This window comes from Grammomys surdaster, unplaced genomic scaffold (genome assembly GCF_004785775.1).
Source record: "Grammomys surdaster isolate TR1022 unplaced genomic scaffold, NIH_TR_1.0 170, whole genome shotgun sequence".
In the NCBI taxonomy this organism is placed as follows: domain Eukaryota; kingdom Metazoa; phylum Chordata; class Mammalia; order Rodentia; family Muridae; genus Grammomys; species Grammomys surdaster.
The window spans coordinates 14,733,905-14,751,891 of NW_021604618.1; positions in this window are offsets into that span (position 1 = coordinate 14,733,905).

Below are 17,987 nucleotides of genomic sequence, written 5' to 3' on the forward strand. Positions count from 1 at the left end.
AGAGAGAGAGAGAGAGAGAGAGAGAGAGAGAGAGAGAGAGAGAGAGAATGATTAATTATTTCACTTAAGATTAGATTAAAACAAAGACATAGACAAAAATAATATAACTGAAAGGGACCAGAGAACCTTCTAAAATATATAACTCGGAAACAGGATGAAAAAATTATTCAGTCACTCAGACACAGGTAATTTCTTAGGTAAAGGGAGAACTAGAGGCTCTATGGCATAACATAAAGCCCCAAGAATAATTTTAATACTGAAGGCTAATTCTTCAGCATGGCCTCACAGCCTGAACTATTCCTTCATACTTGTTCCTTCATATAGCCTTATACTATTCTGTTTGGAGTGGTGGGGAAAGTGTGTGAGCAAATAGTTGAGCAGGTAAATTGTAAATGTTATCACTTAATATGGCATCTTTATATGGAAAGGAATTACTCTAGCAGCTATGACCTAGGTAGGAGACTCTTGTAATGAATGGTAAGGTGGATTAAAGATTTTTAATCAGTTTTATGTAAATGTGGGGGAGACATGCGATAGAACCTTTCAAGGTCAGAAGATGTGGGATCTTGTGGAGCCAGATTTACTGGTATTTTTGAGCTACTCAACATAGGTTCTGGAAACTAACTCAGAATATTAGTGAGCACTGTGAACTACTGTGCCATCTCAGGTTTGTATAAGATCTTAGCATTAGAGCTGGGAATTGGCTCAGAGTAAATGAGCATTATGCTTCTTATTGACTTGAAATATCTTTAATTTTCAAGTGGGAGGACTATATAATATTATGACTAGGATTTTGGATATGTACGTTTTAAAGCCTTTAATTCTTTAACTTTCACTAAATAAGACCCAAAAGGAGCTTCCCCACATCACAGTAAATAATCTCAAGAATAGATGAGTGCAATCATTTGAAGTTAAAACATGAGAGAAACACTGGAGTTCTAAGGCACTCTACAAAATGGGAAAAATATATAATATAGAATTGACAAAAACTTTTCTCTCATTAAGACTCTTTTAGGAGAAAAAAATGAAAAAGTGAAAATGAACTCAGATGACTTCCAACACTAAGTTAAACAATATCTCTATTTCATAGCACTGACCCCTTGAACTTGGTAGCCATATTGTGAGGATATTAAGCAACAAAGAGACCTTTCAAGTAGAGCTGTTTGCTCTAATTTAATTCCATCTAATAGTTGGCAACAGCATCTAGAGAAACCAGATTAAAAACAACAAATGTTGGAACTACTGAGGAAGATTTTTATGTCCAGTTTCCTCAACTGCAATTTCTTATACATAAGCAAGTATGCCTCTAGAATATTATTTCTAGTTGGAACAAGAGGAAGGATAGGAAATATTATTTGCAGTACTATAGCAGAAAACAAAAAACTGTACGCTGTTTGGGAAACAGCCTGACACTCATAGCTCCTCAAAAGGGTATGCAGTGTTCTCAAATAACTCAACAATCTCACCAATAAGTATTTCAAGAGAAAGGAAAAAATTAGTATGAGTATATTTATGTGTATACCAGGATCACTAATATGCTGTAAGCAAAACCAACTGTAAGCCAAAATAACATCTATTGGATCATTAAATAAAATACATGGCAAATATAAACATAAAAGAACATTGGCAATAATAAGAAATCAAGCAGCAACACCTACTACAAGAGGAATGGACTTTGTAAACATCATGTTAATTAAAAGAAGCTAATATTGAAAGAAGCTATTTGCTTGAAATGTTCAGAAATAATTAAGTCTGTAGTGAAAATATAGCTTAATAACTCACTACGACTGAGTAGGATAGGGTTATGTGATGGAGAAAAAGCATGAAATTTATTTTGAAAATAAAAATGGCTATAAAATTATGGTTTTGATAGAGAGCCATATAAGTACATTAAAAACCATTAGATTTTACAATTGAAATGTTGCATGTTATGGACAGTAATTATATATCAATAAATTGATCCAAAATGTCTTTATAGTCATAAGTTAGGTTCATGTACTGCATGCCTTTAAAATCTGATGAGATATCAAGTCACAAGAGAATCAAAGAATAGAATTTTACTTTTCCTATTATATCAAGGCTCTCACACTTCTTAAACATATTTATTTATCTGCTCAAAATATATAGAGATTTGCATTTTCTCTATTAAATGAGTTTTGGGCCCAAAGCCGATTAAACCTTACCAAGCATCCTGGCAATGTAGCTGGTGTGTTTATTCCAAGTTGGCAGGTTTCAAAATCACCATGAGAACCACAATCTCCAATTTCTTGTCTATGTTCTGTTATCTTATAGGATTTCTCAATTCTGTTAATATGTAATGAATAAATATGTTAACAATAACTTTAATAATTGCTAACAGAAAATATTTATAATAATATACCTTAGCATGAAAAGTATGGCTGGAAATTGTACACCTCTTATTTGATTGTAGCTAATTTCCCCTCAATGAGTTCTAATTAAATAAAAGTCATATGCAAATAATATAAAATGAATTAGTACACTTTGTGTAACAGTTAAATAACAGGTATTACAGTTTGAAACAGTATGTACATATAAAACATTAAGTTGGTATCATCTGTCACCAGAAGTTAGTTCAAAGTGTGAAAAGAAAAAATAAAATCATACACAAGTAGTACATTAAGAAATAAAAATATGTGTTATATATATATATATATATATATATATATATATATATGTAATTATTGACTGTGATACTAATGTCACTATAGTCAATTAAGAGTAACTGAGGAGTGAGGAAAACAATGGGAAGTGGAAGTAGAGTCTGAGCAGGTACTACACCATTGTATGAAGTGAACTGAATCAACATTTTATTTTGTTTACAAAAGTTATTTATCAATAATAAGTAACCCAGTCACAAAAGAACACACATGGTATACACTTACTGATAAGTGGATATTAGCCCAAAAGCTCAGAATAGCCAAGATACAATTCACAGACCACATGAAGCTCAAGAAGAAGGAAGACCAAATTGTATATGCTTCAGTCCTTCTTAGAAGGGGGAACAAAATACTCACGGGAGGAAATATGGAGACAAAATGTGGAGCAGAGACTGAAGAAAAGGCCATACAGAGACTGCCTCACCTGAGTATCCATCCCATATACAGATATCAAATCCAGACACTATTGCAGATGCCAAGGAGTGCTTGCTGACCAGGGCTTGATATAGCTGTCTCCTTGAGAGATTCTGCCAGAGTCTGACAAATACAGAGGCTGATGCTCGCAGCCAATGATTGGACTGAGAACAAGGTCTCCAATGAAGGAGTTAGAGAAAGTTAGTTACCTGATACAGAGCTAGTCTTGTGAGGTTATGAAGAAGAGAAACTTCTAGGTCAGAAGGCCATGTAAAGCAGCCAAAGGATCACAATTTGAAGCCAGGCTGGCTTAAAATTCAAAATATTGTCTCACAGATAAGTGTGTTATGAGTTTTGGGAGTACACTTTAAAAAACTTTTATTTACATATTAACAACTAAATGTAAAGTAAATTTTGATTTAGACATTACTAAGTCTATAGTTAAATCACCGAACTTGTCTGACATAGTAGAACTTACCCAGCTAGTTCTTTTCCTACTTCATGATCTTGTTTCTTCTGAGTCTCCAACCTCTTTTGAATAGATTGTTTTAAGTCACTGAGTCCTTTGCTTAAATCTCTCATGTCATCTTCAGACTATTAAAACATCATGGAATGTAATTTAAAAATTCTAGAGGCTTACTTATCTTCTTTCAAATATTATTACTCGAGAGTTTGTGAGGAATGTGGTTAGAGGGGTGAAATAAATATAAACTTGATAAAACAAGGAAAGAAGACAAAAATCAATTACTTTTCTTCAAATACCTCAAATTGACACATATGTACATTGCCTTTTTTTGTAAGATGCTAACAGTTATTTGATAAAACTGCAAGATTTTGGTAATAAGCATTAATAAAAAAATAAAGGAAAGTTAATATTTCCCATGATGTTTACTATGATCATTGAACAAATGTCTCACAAAAGCCACAGGTGTGTATTAAGTCCTAGAATACAAGAAAAATTATTTCTACAGTTACCTGTAAATACTGGAAATACTTAGCATTAAGTAGGTTTAACTAAGTTTTTCTCCAACCTCCACACATGTTTCATATGAAAGCACTAAAATTTCCTCAAACCTCTCTAGGTGAACTATAACTATTTATAAAGAACAAGTATGATGCTCCATATGTATGGATATAAATATATATTGTATATGTACACATACATATATGTATATATGCATAAATTTATACATATACACACATATATTCTTTGGTTCTTTTTGAGTTAGAATTAAGGAGAGTATTTTATATTTAACCAAGCCTCAACAATTCATAGAAGAATCAAGTCCAATCCTTTTTTTTGTATATGGCGGCCCTGCTTTTAAGATTCTATAGCATTTGGACTCTGATACTTTATTTCTTTGAGATAAATGGAAAAGCAGGCTACAAAATGATTTGAAAATCATCTCATTAGTACCTGAAAATTTATACATTTAATCATTCACTTTGTTTTCCCCTTTTAAGTTGTTTGACTTCCAAACTGCCTAAGTAATCTAGAGTTGGCTCTTTGAAACTGAGCAATAAAATAAGGTTAGGTATAATTTGACACAGTTCTTCCCTATTTCTTGTGTTACTGAAGACGAAAACATCATCAAACCAATAAGGCAACATACAGAGATTTTAATAATGATGATATGAGAATGCATTCAAATTCACTCAAATGAGTACTTTATTATGAAATTTCCTATGTCAAAATCTAGTACATTCTGTCAATAATCCTTAAATCTTACTCTGTTCACACTACAAATCATTCAGGAAAGGTTTCTTACTATGAATTAGATCTCACAGTTTAATGGGGAAGCTATTTTTATGTGTACCCAGAGATCAGGAAATGTATTCTTTCACACACATCTCCAGATAGAAGTACCCAAATGATACCCAGGGTAGGTGCTATTTGATGTAGTTTGTATCACTGCTGCCTTAGCCATCAACCACTCAAGGAAGACATGATAGAAAGGCATAAATGAACTTCACTTTGAAAATTAAAATATTTTCTAGTACTACTATCTACAACTATTATAATTGCAATAATCACTGCAGAAATAAACACACTTAAATTGATGTAAGTTAAACAACAAAGGAATTTTCTCTCTTTTAAGTTAATATTTTTTTTTAAAAATGCCTATTTTTACTATATTTTGTCTTTTAGATTAGTTTAATACATGGTAAAAGTTTCTTTCAGATGCCCATACAACTTAAACATCCATAAGTATTTAAATGTCAATCTTTCACTTATGATTCAGTGTAACAAACCTGGAAATTGGTAGAAACACTTAAAAGTCCTGTCATGTACAGCAAAGGCACAATGACAGAGAGGCTTTGCCTGTCCACACACATCTCTAGCTGTATTCAGATGCTAAAATATTATGTGACAAAATTTAAAATGTAACTGTTTGATCATATTTACTCAATCAAGGTAAAGTTGTATTTTGTGAAAATAAGAGTTTGAAGACCACCTTAAAAACTACAAAATTTCCCATCCTGATTCACTTTTTTTCTGTCTTTCATTAGAAAAGCACAGGCTTCAAGGAGATGAACACAACACAACAAAGCAAAATAAAATAGGAAATAAAATGAAAACTAGCATGTCAAAGTTGGACAAGCCAAGCCAATAGAAAAATAGAAGAGCCTCAAGATAAGGCACAGGAATCCAAACCTACTCATTTACACAATCATGAGTCCCATGAAATTACTAAACTCAAATTTGTAGTATATATGTGCAAAGGGCCTGGTGCAGACCCTTGTAGGCCCCCTGTGCCCTGGGGAGGAAAAAGGAAAATACAGGGAGGGGTAATTGTATTCAAATTACATTGTATGAGAAAAGCATCGATGTTTAATAAATGGAAAAATAAAACTCAATAAAAATGCAAAACTTTTTTCTCTAATTAATAATATACATTACTAGAAACTTGCCTTTCCATGCATAAGCCATACAAATAAATTGTATGTGTTGACTTTAAAATAAGAATTATACCACAAGTATGAACCTCAAAGGAAAATATATTACTCACACATACCGTCCATGGATAGTGTCCCATGCAGACTTGAGTTGATTCTGTGCTTGAGGAAGGAAACACCAAGTTTTCCGCTGCAAGGAAATCTTTGTTTTCCAGTTCATGGGTTTTTTCCACATGAGAACACTCATGAACAACCCTTTCATTCACAGTGTTTGATGCAGAAATGTTTTGCTGAAATTTCATGTGCAGTTCTGTATGGGATTGTTCTCGACTCTCGTTAGTCCTGGTGAGAACAAAGACAAATATTGAGAAGTAATCATGAAAAATAATCCTAAATAACTTTCAATAAAAATGCTGTCACAATAATAAACTTGTCTTTGAAAACAATCTTCTTTTGTTATTGGTTATTTTATTTATTTACATTTCCTGGCGGGTTCCCCTCCACAATACTCCTATCCCATAGCCCCTTTCCCTTGCTTCTATGACAGAGCTCCCCCACCCACTTCTACCTCACTACCCTAGCATTCCCCTAGGTTGGGGCATCATGTCTCCACAGGACCAAGGGCCTCCCTTCCCATTGATACCAGATAAGGCAATCCTCTGCTACAAAAGTAGCTGGAGCCATGGGTACCTCCATGTATACTCTTTGGTTGGTGGTTTAGTCCCTGGGAGTTCTGGGAGGTCTGGTTGGTTGATATTGTTATTCCTATGGGGTTGCAAACCCCTTCATCTCTTTCAGTCCTTCCCCTAACTCTTCCATTGGGATCCCCATGCTCAGTCTGATGGTTGTCTGCGAGCATTCACATCTGTATTGGTAAGGCTTTAAACTATGTCAAATTGTACTTACTGCTAACAATACATGTTTAAAATTATTCTAAAAGAAGACATATATTGTAGATATAGGAAGATGGCTCTTCAGGTAAAGTGTTTGTATCATTAATCATGGCAGCATAGGACCAGAGTACAGATCCTCAAGCCCATGAAACTACCAGGTGGGTGTATGGCCTACTATAAACCTCAGTGATTGGGAAGCAGACATAGGCCATTCCTAAAGCAAGCTTGTTATTAGATTAGCCAAAAAATGAGCTCTCATTTGGAATGTGAGTTCATATTCAGTATGTAAGAAGAGTAATTGAGGAAGACATCCGTCATTAAAGTCACACCTCAACATGTGTGCACAAACATATATATATATATATATATATATATATATATATATATATATATATATTATTCATACACAAGCAAACATACACAGAGAGAGAGGAGAGAGAGAATAGTATATATACTTATATACTTTGGGAAGTTTTTGATACTAAAAAACAAACAAACAATATAAAAGATAGCAGGAATGTATGACTACTTAACTGGTAATCTAGTACTGAGAAGAATTATATAACTATTGAGGTCATATTAGAAATATTAAATTGGCTGTTAGGAGCTCTGAGGAGACCTTCAGCATCAGCTCTGCACCCAATCCTCCAAAACCCAGAGGAAGCTGGACTACCAGGAGCTCTAACATGCCCAGTATCACAGGTGAGGAGGCAGTGACACCTACCCCAAACAGGGAGAAATTGGGACCTACAGAAACCCAGGAACTCACTCCTGGTAAGTGGCATGGGTTCCTTCCTGTCTGCACTGGTGCCCTGAGCAGACCTTGAGCATCAGCTCTAAATACAATCCGACAAAACCCAGAGGAGGCTAGAATCCCAGGAACTCTAACAGACCCAGGAAAATAGGATCATAGGATCACAAGATCTCAAGAGATTGGTCACACCAGGATTTTGGGATCCCAGAGGCAGCATCTCAGAATCACAGAATCACAGAGATAGCTGGACCCTGAGGAGTTCTGACACATCCAAGATAACAGGAAAGACAGGCTCCAGTCAGAGACAGTGAGCAAGCACAAGAACATAAGCAACAGCAACCAAGGTTACTTGGCATCATCAGAACCTAGTTCTCCCATCATTTCAAGTCCTAGATACCCCATCACACCAGAAAAACAAGATTCAGATTTAAAATCACTTCTCATAATGATGATAGAGGACTTTAAGGAGGGCATAAATAATTCCCTCAAAGAAATACAGGAGAACACAGTAAGCAGGCAGCAACCCTTAAAAGAGGAAACACAAAAATCCCTTAAAGAATTACAAGAAAACACAACCAAACAGGTGTAGGAATTGAAAAAAAAATCAAGGATATAAAAATGGAAGAAGAAACAATAAAGAAATCACAAAGGGAGACTACCTTGGAGACAGAAAACTTAGGAAAGTGATCGGAAGTCATAGATAGAAACATCACCAACAGAATACAAGAGATAGAAGAGAGAATCAGAAGTGTAGAAGATACCATAGATAATATTGACACAACTGTCAAAGAAGATACAAAATGCAAAAAGCTGCTAACCCCAAACATCCAGGAAATCCCGGGCACAATGAGAAGACCAAACCTAAGGATAATAGGTATGATGAGAGTGAAGATTCCCAACTTATAGGGCCAGTAAATACCTTCAACAAAATTTTAAAAGGAAACTTCCCTAACTTAAAGACAGAGATGCACAAGAACATACAAGAAGCCTACAGAACTCCACATAGACTAGACGAGAAAAGAAATTCCTATAATCACATAATAATCAAAATACCAAATGCATAAAACAAAGAAGGAATATTAAAAGCAGTAAGGGAAAAGGTCAATTAACTTACAAAGGTAGACCTATCAGAATTACACCAGACTTCTCACCAGAGAATATAAAAGCCAGAAGACCCTGGACAGGTGTCATACAGACCCTAAGAGAACACAAATGACATCCCAGACTACTATACACAGCAAAACTCTCAATCACTATAGATGGATAAACCAAGATATTCCATGACAAAACCAAATTTACACAATATCTTTCCACAAATCCAGCCCTACAAAGGATAATAGATGGAAAACTCCAACATAAGGAGGGAAAGTATAGCCTAGAAAAATCAAGAAAGTAATCTCCTTCCAACAAACCCAAAAGAAGATAGCTACACAAACATAATTCCAACTCTAATAACAAAAATAACAGGAAGCAACAGTCACTTTTCCGTAATATCTCTTAATGTCAATGGACTCAATTCCCTAAAAAAAAGACATAGACTAAAGGATTGGATGCATAAACAGGACCCAGCATTTTGCTGCATACAGGAAACACACTTCAGTGACAAAGGCAGATATTATCTCAGAATAAAAGGCTAGAAAGCAATTTTCCAAGCAAATGGCCCAAAGAAACAAGCTGGAGTAGCCATTCTAATATCAAATAAAATCAACTTTCTACCTAAAGTTATCAAAAAAGATAAGGAAGGACACTTTATATCCCTCAAAGGAACTGTCAACCATGATGGGCTCTCAATTCTTAACATCTATGCTCCAAACTCAAGGGCAGCCACATTCATAAAAGAAACTTTAGTAAAGCTCAAAGCACACATTGCACCTTACACAATAATAGTGGGAGACTTCAATACCCCCCTTTCAGCAATGGACAGATCATGGAAACAGAAAAGAAACAGAGATACAATGAAACAAAGACTAGTTATGAATCAAATGTATTTAACCGATATCTATAGAACAATTGATCCTAAAACAAAAGAATATGCCTTCTTCTCAGCATCTCATGGTATCTTGTAGGAGGAGCTAAGGTGGGAGGAGATAGGAGAGGAAAAGGAAAAGGAAGAGGAGGAGTTAGATAGGCAGAGATGTAGGAGCAATGGAGAACCATGCAGATATGGGGAGCAGTCGTGGGTAATAACTTTTATTTAGGTTAGCTAATTGGGAAACAGCTCTCTTCGTAAGGGCATATTGTTATTGAGCATTACCAAACATATAAAGCTTTTAATTAATCTTTAAGCATTAGAGTCTCATTTTATTACTTGGCCCATGTGGCTGGCAGGATGGTCTGGGCAATGCCCAGCCTTTCGGAGACAGCATGGAAGACTGGCAGAGCTATCTCCCATGCTGGTGTCGGTGGCAGGGCTGGTGTATCTGGCTGGCTGGTTCTAGCTGCTGCATGCATGTGGCCTCTGGCCGAGAAACATTGGCTGAGCTAGGCAGAACCGCCACAGCTTAGTCAGTTTGACCAGTGGCCTTCTATTAAATAATTTCTTCAACAGTATCTTCTCCAAAATTGACCATGAAATTGGTCACAAAACAGTCCATAACAGATATAAGAAAATTGAAATAATCCCATGCATCCTATCAGACTGGTCTTCAATAATGACAAAATCAATGGAAAGCTCACATACCCATGGAAACTGAGCAACCCTCTACTCAATGAAAACTTGGTCCTAGAAGAAATAAAGAAAGAAATTAAAGACTTTCTAGAATTTAATGAAAATGAAGGCACATCATACCAAAACTTATGGGACATAAAGAAAGAAGTTCTAAGAGGAAAACTCATAGCTCTAAGTGCCTACAAAAAGAATCTGGAGAGAGCATAGACTAACAGCTTGACAACACTCTTGAAAGCTCTACAAAAAGAAGAAAATACACCCAAGAGGAGTAGACTACAGGAAATAATCAAACTCATGGATAAAATCAACCAAGTAGAAACAAAGAGAATCATATAAAGAATCAATGAAACCAGGAGTTTTTCTTTGAGAAAATCAACAAGATAGATAAACCCTTAGCCAGACTAACCAGAGAGCACAGAGATAGTATCCAAATTAATAAAATCAGAACTGACAAGTGAGACATAACAATACAAACCAAGGAAATTAAAAAAAATCATCAGATCCTACTGCAAAAGCCTATATTCAACAAAACTGGAAAATTTGATGAAATGGACTATTTTCTAGACAGATACCAGGTATCAAAGTTAAATCAGGAGCAGATAAACCATCTAAATAGTCCCATAACCCCTAAATAAATAGCAGCAGTCATTAAACATCTCCCCATCAAAAAAAAAAAAAAGCCCAGGACCAGATGGTTTTAGTGTAGAATTCTATCAGACCTTCAAAGAAGACCTAATACCAATTCTCTTTAAACTATTCCACAAAATAGAAAGAGAAGGAACACTACCCAATTCATTCTATGAAGCCACAATTACGCTCATACCTAAATCACACAAAGACACAACATTGAAAGAGAACTTCAGACCAATCTTCCTCATGAGTATCGATGCAAAAATACTCAATAAAGTTCTCACAAGCCAAATCCAAGAATACAGGAATGGTTCAACATACAGAAATCCATCAATGTAATCCACTATATAAACAAATTCAAATAAAAAACCCCATATGATCATCTCACTAGATGCTGAGAAAGCATTTGACAAAATTCAACATCCCTTCATGGTAAAAGTCTTGGAAATATCAGGAACCCAAGGCCCATACCTAAATATAGTAAAAGCAATATACAGCAAACCAGTAGCCAGCATCAAACTAAATGGGGAGAAACTTAAAGCAATACCACTAAAATCAGGGAGTAGACAAGGTTGCCCACTCTCTCCCTACCTATTCAATATAGTACTCAAAGTCCTAGCCAAAGCAATTAGAAAACAAAAGGAGATCAAAAGGGCACAAGTTGGAAAGGAAGAAGTCAAAATATCTCTATATGCATATGATATGATAGTATACTTAAGTGACCCAAAGACTTCCACCAGAGAACTCCTAAACATGAAAAACAACTTAAGTGAAGTGGCTGAATATAAACTTAACTCAAACAAATTAGTAGCCTTCCTCTACTAAAAGTATAAACAGGCTGAGAAAGAAATTAGGGAAGCAATACCCTTCACAATCTTCACAAATAATATAAAATTCTTTGATAATGAGTCTAACCAAGCAAATGAAAGCTCTGTACTACAGGAACTTCAAGTCTCTGAAGAAAGAAATAGAAGATCTCAGAAGATGGAAAGATCTCCCATGCTCATGGATTGGTAGAATTAGCATAGCAAAAATGACCATCTTGTTGAAAGCAATCTACGGATTTGATGTAATCCCCATCCAAATTTCAACTCAATTCTTCTTAGAGTTGAAAGATCAATATGCAAAATCATTTGGAATAACAAAATATCCAGGATAGCATAATCTATACTTAAAAATAAAAGAACTTCTGTGGGAATCACAATCCCAGATCTCAATCTATACTACAGAGCAATAGTGATAAAAACTGCATGATATTGGTACAGAAACAGGCAGGAAGGTCAATGGAATAGAATTGAAGACCAAAAATGAACCCAGACACCTATGGCCACTTGATCTTTGACAAAGGTTCTAAAACCAACCAGTGGAAAAAGGCAGTATTTTCAACAAACAAATGGTGCTGGTTCAACTGGAGGTCAGCATGTAGAAGAATGCAAATTCATCCATTCATATATCCTTGTACAAAGCACAAATCCAAGTGGATCAAGAACCTCCACTTAAAACCAGATACACTGAAACTAATAGAATAAAGTGGGGAGGAGCCTTGAACACATGGGCACAGGGGAAAAGTTCCTCAACAGAACACCAACGGCTTATGCTCTTAAAGACTTGACAAATGGGACCTCATAAAATTGCAAAGCATCTGCAAGGCAAAGACACTGTCAATAGGACAAAATGGCAACCAACAGACTGGGAAAATATCTTTTACCAATCCTATAGCCTATAGAGGGCTTATATCCAATGTATACAAAGAAAGAAATTAAACTCTAGATAATCAAATAACCCTATTAAAAATGGGGTACAGAGCTAAACAAATAACTCTCTACTGAGGAAACTCGAATGTTCAAAAAACACCTAAAGAAGTGTTCAACATCCTTAGTCATCAGGGAAATGTAAATCAAAACAACCCTGAGATTCCACCTCACACTAGTCAGAATAGCTAAGTTTAAAAACTCAAGATGACAGCAGATGCTGGTAAGGATGTGGAGAAAGAGGAAAACTCCTCCATTTTGGGTGGGATTGCAAGATGGTTCAACCACTTTGGAAATCAGTCTGGTGGTTTCTCAGAAAATTGGACATAGTATTACCTGAGGTCACAGCTATACTACTCCTGGGCATATACCCAAAAGTTGCTCTAACATATAACAAGGACACATCCTCCACTATGTTCATAGCAACCTTATTTATAATAGCCAGAAGCTGGAAGAACCTAGATGTCCTTCAACAGATGAATGGATATAGAAAATGTCGTCCATTTATACAATGGAGTACTACTCAGCTATTAAAAAAATGAATTCATAACATTCTTCGGCAAATGGATGGGCCTAAAAAATATCATCCTGAATGAGGTAACACAATCATAAAAGAACACACATTGTATACACTCACTGATAAGTGAATATTAGCCCAAAGGCTCACAATATCTAAGATACAACTCACAGATAACATGAAGCTCATGAAGATGGAAGACCAAAGTGTGGGTACTTCGGTTCTTGTTAGTAGGAGTAGTAAAATACTCATGGGAGTAAGTACAGAGACAAAGTGTGGAGCAGAGCCTGGAGGAGGGACCACCTGGAGACTGCCCTACCTGGGGATCCATATCACGTGCAGTCACCAAATACAGACACTGTTGTGGATGCCAGGTAGTGCATGCTGACAGGAGCCTGATATACCTGTCTCATTAGAGGCTCTGCCAGAGCCTGACATTTACAGTGGTGAATGCTTACAGCTAACCTCAGGAACTGAGCATGGGGCCCCAATGGAGGAGTTAGAGAGAAGACTGAAGGAGCTGAAGGAGCTAGTGGCTCCATAGTGATAGCAACAATACCAATCAACCAGAGCTCCCAGATTCTAAACAGCCAGCCTGGGAAAACACATGGAGGGACCCAAGGGTCCAGCTGTATATGTAGATGAGGATGGCCTTGTCAGTATCAGTGGGAGAGAAGGGCCTTGTTCCTGTGAAGTCTGGATTCCCCAGTATGGGAGAATTTGAGGGCAGGGAAGCAGGAATGGTGGATAGGTAGGGGCACACACTTATAGAAGTAGGAGGAGGGGGGATGGGATAAAGAGTTTTGTGTGGGTTGAATTGGGAAAAGGGATAACATCTGAAAGGTAAATACATAAAATATCAAAATAAAAACAAAAACAGATAATGGAACTAGCTATTGCAGTCGAGCATTTGAAACATTTTGTCAACAATTTAATATTACCCATATTACTGGGATTTCTTATAATTGGCAAGGCAAAAGTATTGTGGAAGAGGCCCATGGAACTTTAAAACAGTATCTTCATAAAATAAAATACAGGAAGATACATCCCTGTACACCACAAATTTATTAAATCATGCTCTTTTTATTTTATTTTTTTAAATTTGTATGCTAAGGAACTTTCTGCTGAGTGACTATGGCACCCTACAACTAGGCATTCTTATGCCTAGGTGAAGAGGAAGGGATCTACTTACTGGCATATGGTGTGACCCTGATCAGGTGACTAATATAGGGATGAGGGAATGTTTGTGTTTTTTCTATAGGATGCTGAAGGAGCATGGTGGCTGCCAGAGTTATTGATGAGACATGCTGAAGCTGGGACAAAAAATGATGCGGACCTGTGAGCTTGCTGAGTGCCCTGACAAGGGTGACTGGGAAGCTGTATTAGACATATGTTCCTGATCCACCTTTGCTTTCCTATATCCTAGATGGGACAAGCTGCCTTGCTTCAAGTTTTTAGACCTTGTGGGACAGAGAATCAAAAAGAGAAGTTATAATGACTCTTGTATTTTTCTTAAATGTGACCAGTTATTCGGACTCAATCATGTACTGGTCTGGAAATCAATCCAGTATTGGAAATAACAGTCTTCATTTGGAAGGCTAGATCTGTACATTTTCAGAGACATATTTGGAAGTTAGCTGCAGTTCTTTATGATGTTATGTTAACAATAGATTAAGTTGGGACAGGATCTGGATTTCAAACAAGTGTTAGTGCATGTCTTAAGGCTCTTTTAGTTGTCAAGTTAAAATTACTTTTGTTTCTTCTACAGTATGTATTGTAAGTTGCATTGATTATACACTTTATAATTGTGTTAGTGTATTAAAACCTGGCATGTCTGTTACAGGTTCTATCAACCAGCTTTAGTGTTATTGCCCTGAATATTTCAGAACCTTGGTTTTCTGAAAAAAGCTTGCAAGTACTGGAAGAAGTGTGGCTTTAAGCAGAAGCAAGAGGGTAATGGGCTCGATCATTGCTGGTATAACAGCTTTAATTACATTAATTGCCAGAACCACTGCTTCTGCAATTGCTTTGACACAAGAAGTTAAGACACCTACTTTTGTTAACCATTTATCAAAAAAATTTACTAATGTGTTGAATATACAAGAGGATTTACATATGCATTTGGAAGAACAGATTGATGCTCTTTATCCTATTCAAATTATTGGAAGGAGGTTCAGAGTTTAAGAGTAAGGAGTCATCTCAAGTGTCATGCCAAACATCAGTGGAGTTATATTACTTCTAAAACTTATAATGATACTCATTATAATTAGGAAAAAGTTTAAAGATACTGGCAGTGTACATGGCATAATTCTAACACCTCTGTCGATGTTTTAACTTTGCATAGTGAGATTATAAATTTAAAAAATGCTGCTCTGCTGAGCTTTGATGCTGCAGATAATGCTGATAAAATTATCCATGGCTTGAGGTCAGTATTTCTATTTTGGTCAACTTCAAAAATGGCATATATAGCTTGATCATATTTGCTGTTTTTGTCCTGGGAATACTTTTATTTCTGCCCATCATGCAAAAGCTTGTCTTTGACATCACCATGTTGGAAGCCAAAGCACATGACTTGAAACTGAAAATGGATCCCTAGACAGAGTTATTAATTTAACAGGCTGGCAAGCCAAGGACAGGAAAGATTCCGCACAGAGCCTTACCAACTTAAGACAGAAGTGCATTGATTTTGATAATGTATATTCCACTACAGGTAAGGAAGGCATTCTTGTCAGAACCACCTAAGACAGACTCAGTCTTGTTTATGAAATAAAAAAGGGGAAGAGGTGGAGAGCTTTTGGGACTGCTTGGCAGGAATCTGATATTGGCCAAGGACAAGGAAATGGTCTGCTTGTCAGGAATCTGACATTGTCCAAGGACAAGGAAATGGGCTTCAGGCAGGATTATGACATTAGGCTAGAACAAAAAGTAATTTCAGGCAGGGATCTAATTCTTAAGCTAGAACAAAGAAGTAGGCTTCAGACATGAAAATGACTTTGCATTAGGAAAGGGAAGTTGGTTCAGACATTTTGGTCATCTTGATAAGCCCCAAGAAATAGAGATCATGGGAGTGATCATGGAACTTTGTTTATTGTCTTGCTTGGTCCTTGACTATTTACATCTATTGTATTGCTAGTTCCTCAACATAGAACTGACCTTAATAATTGCATGTAATTAAAGTTTTATAAAAGCAAAAAGGAGGAGGATGGATGTTATGGAGGTTTATGGGGGCATGAGAAATGGGGAAAGGGGATAGCATCTGAAATGTGAAAAAATAAAATATCCAATGAAAAGGAAAATAAAGAAATATTGAATTGAAAAATATACTTATGTTATATGATGAACATATTCACATTCATTATTTATTAACAAATTAAATACTAGAAAATTTATCGACAAATTACACCATACTCCTTCAAATCTATATAATTAATAAAATGAAAGTATAAAAAGCCATGAATATTTTTACTAATAAGGAGAGTTAGGAATTTAATGGAACATTCCAAATGACAGTATCAAGCATTGCTGTCAAGGTTTGCATATTCAACGGGTAAAATTAAGCAATGAACATTGCTCTAGTTTTACTTCTATAACTGTGATAAAACAGTAATCAAACGCATCTTGGAGATGAGTTTATTTGGCCTATGGGTACAGTTCATCATTATGAGAAGCCAAAGTAGGAAATTAAGGAAGAAGATTGAAGCAGAAACCACAGATATATAAAGAAATTCTTCTTACTGGATAGCTTTTCATGCCTTTCTCGGCTACCCCTTACATACAGCATAGACTACCCCTTCCCCCAGGGATGTAACCACCCACAGCAGGCTGAACTCTTCCTCTCGAATCACTGATCAAGAAATTATTCCACATATTGCATACAGATTAAATTTGATGAAGGCTGCTCCTCGATTGAGATTTCCTGTTATAAGGTGTATTGGTATGGTATGTTTAGGTTTCATCATGTTGATAAAAGCTAAGGCAGTCTATACGTAGTAAGTCAGAGAAGAAAGGAACTGGATGAGGTGATGTTCAAAACAAGTGGAACTGTGAGTTCATTTGTCCATTTCAAAAGTACCAAGGAATAAGATATGAGACCTGTCCCTTACTATTGACAAAGGAATTATCTTTCACAACATTGTGAATTTTATATTAACCTCTTAGATCATTGCATTCTTCTTCTCTACTCTTTTGCCTTTTTTACTTATTCTTCTTTTATATATTACATATTAACTGTAGTTTCCCATCCTTTCTCTCCCCTCTGTCTCTGCTCCTAGCATCCCATTTCCCCCGATGAACTCCTCTTTAATTTCCCTTTAGGGAAGAGCAAGCCATCCAGTATATAAGCCAAATATGACAGAGAAAGTTATGAAGAAACTAGGCATATACCCTCATATTAAAGGTAGACAACACAAACCAGAAGGAGGAAAACTATTCATAAAGATGGCAAAAGTATCAGAGACAGGCCCCACCTCTACTGTTAGAAGTTTCACAAGAACACCTAGCTGTACATCTACAACATTTATATACAGAACCTTGCCAGACCTATGCAGGCTTTCTGATTGTTGGTTCAGACTCTGTGAGTGCCCATGACCTCTGATTAGTTGATTCCCTGGTCCAAAGGCTTCCCCGATCTTCTCCTAATGTTTGACTGTGGAGTCTTCATCTGCATCTATCATTTAGTAAATGAAACCTTTCCTAGGCTCTTGTCTAGCAGTACAGCAGAATCATTTCATAGATGTCTATTTTATTTTATTTTATTTTATTTTATTTTATTTTATTTTATTTTA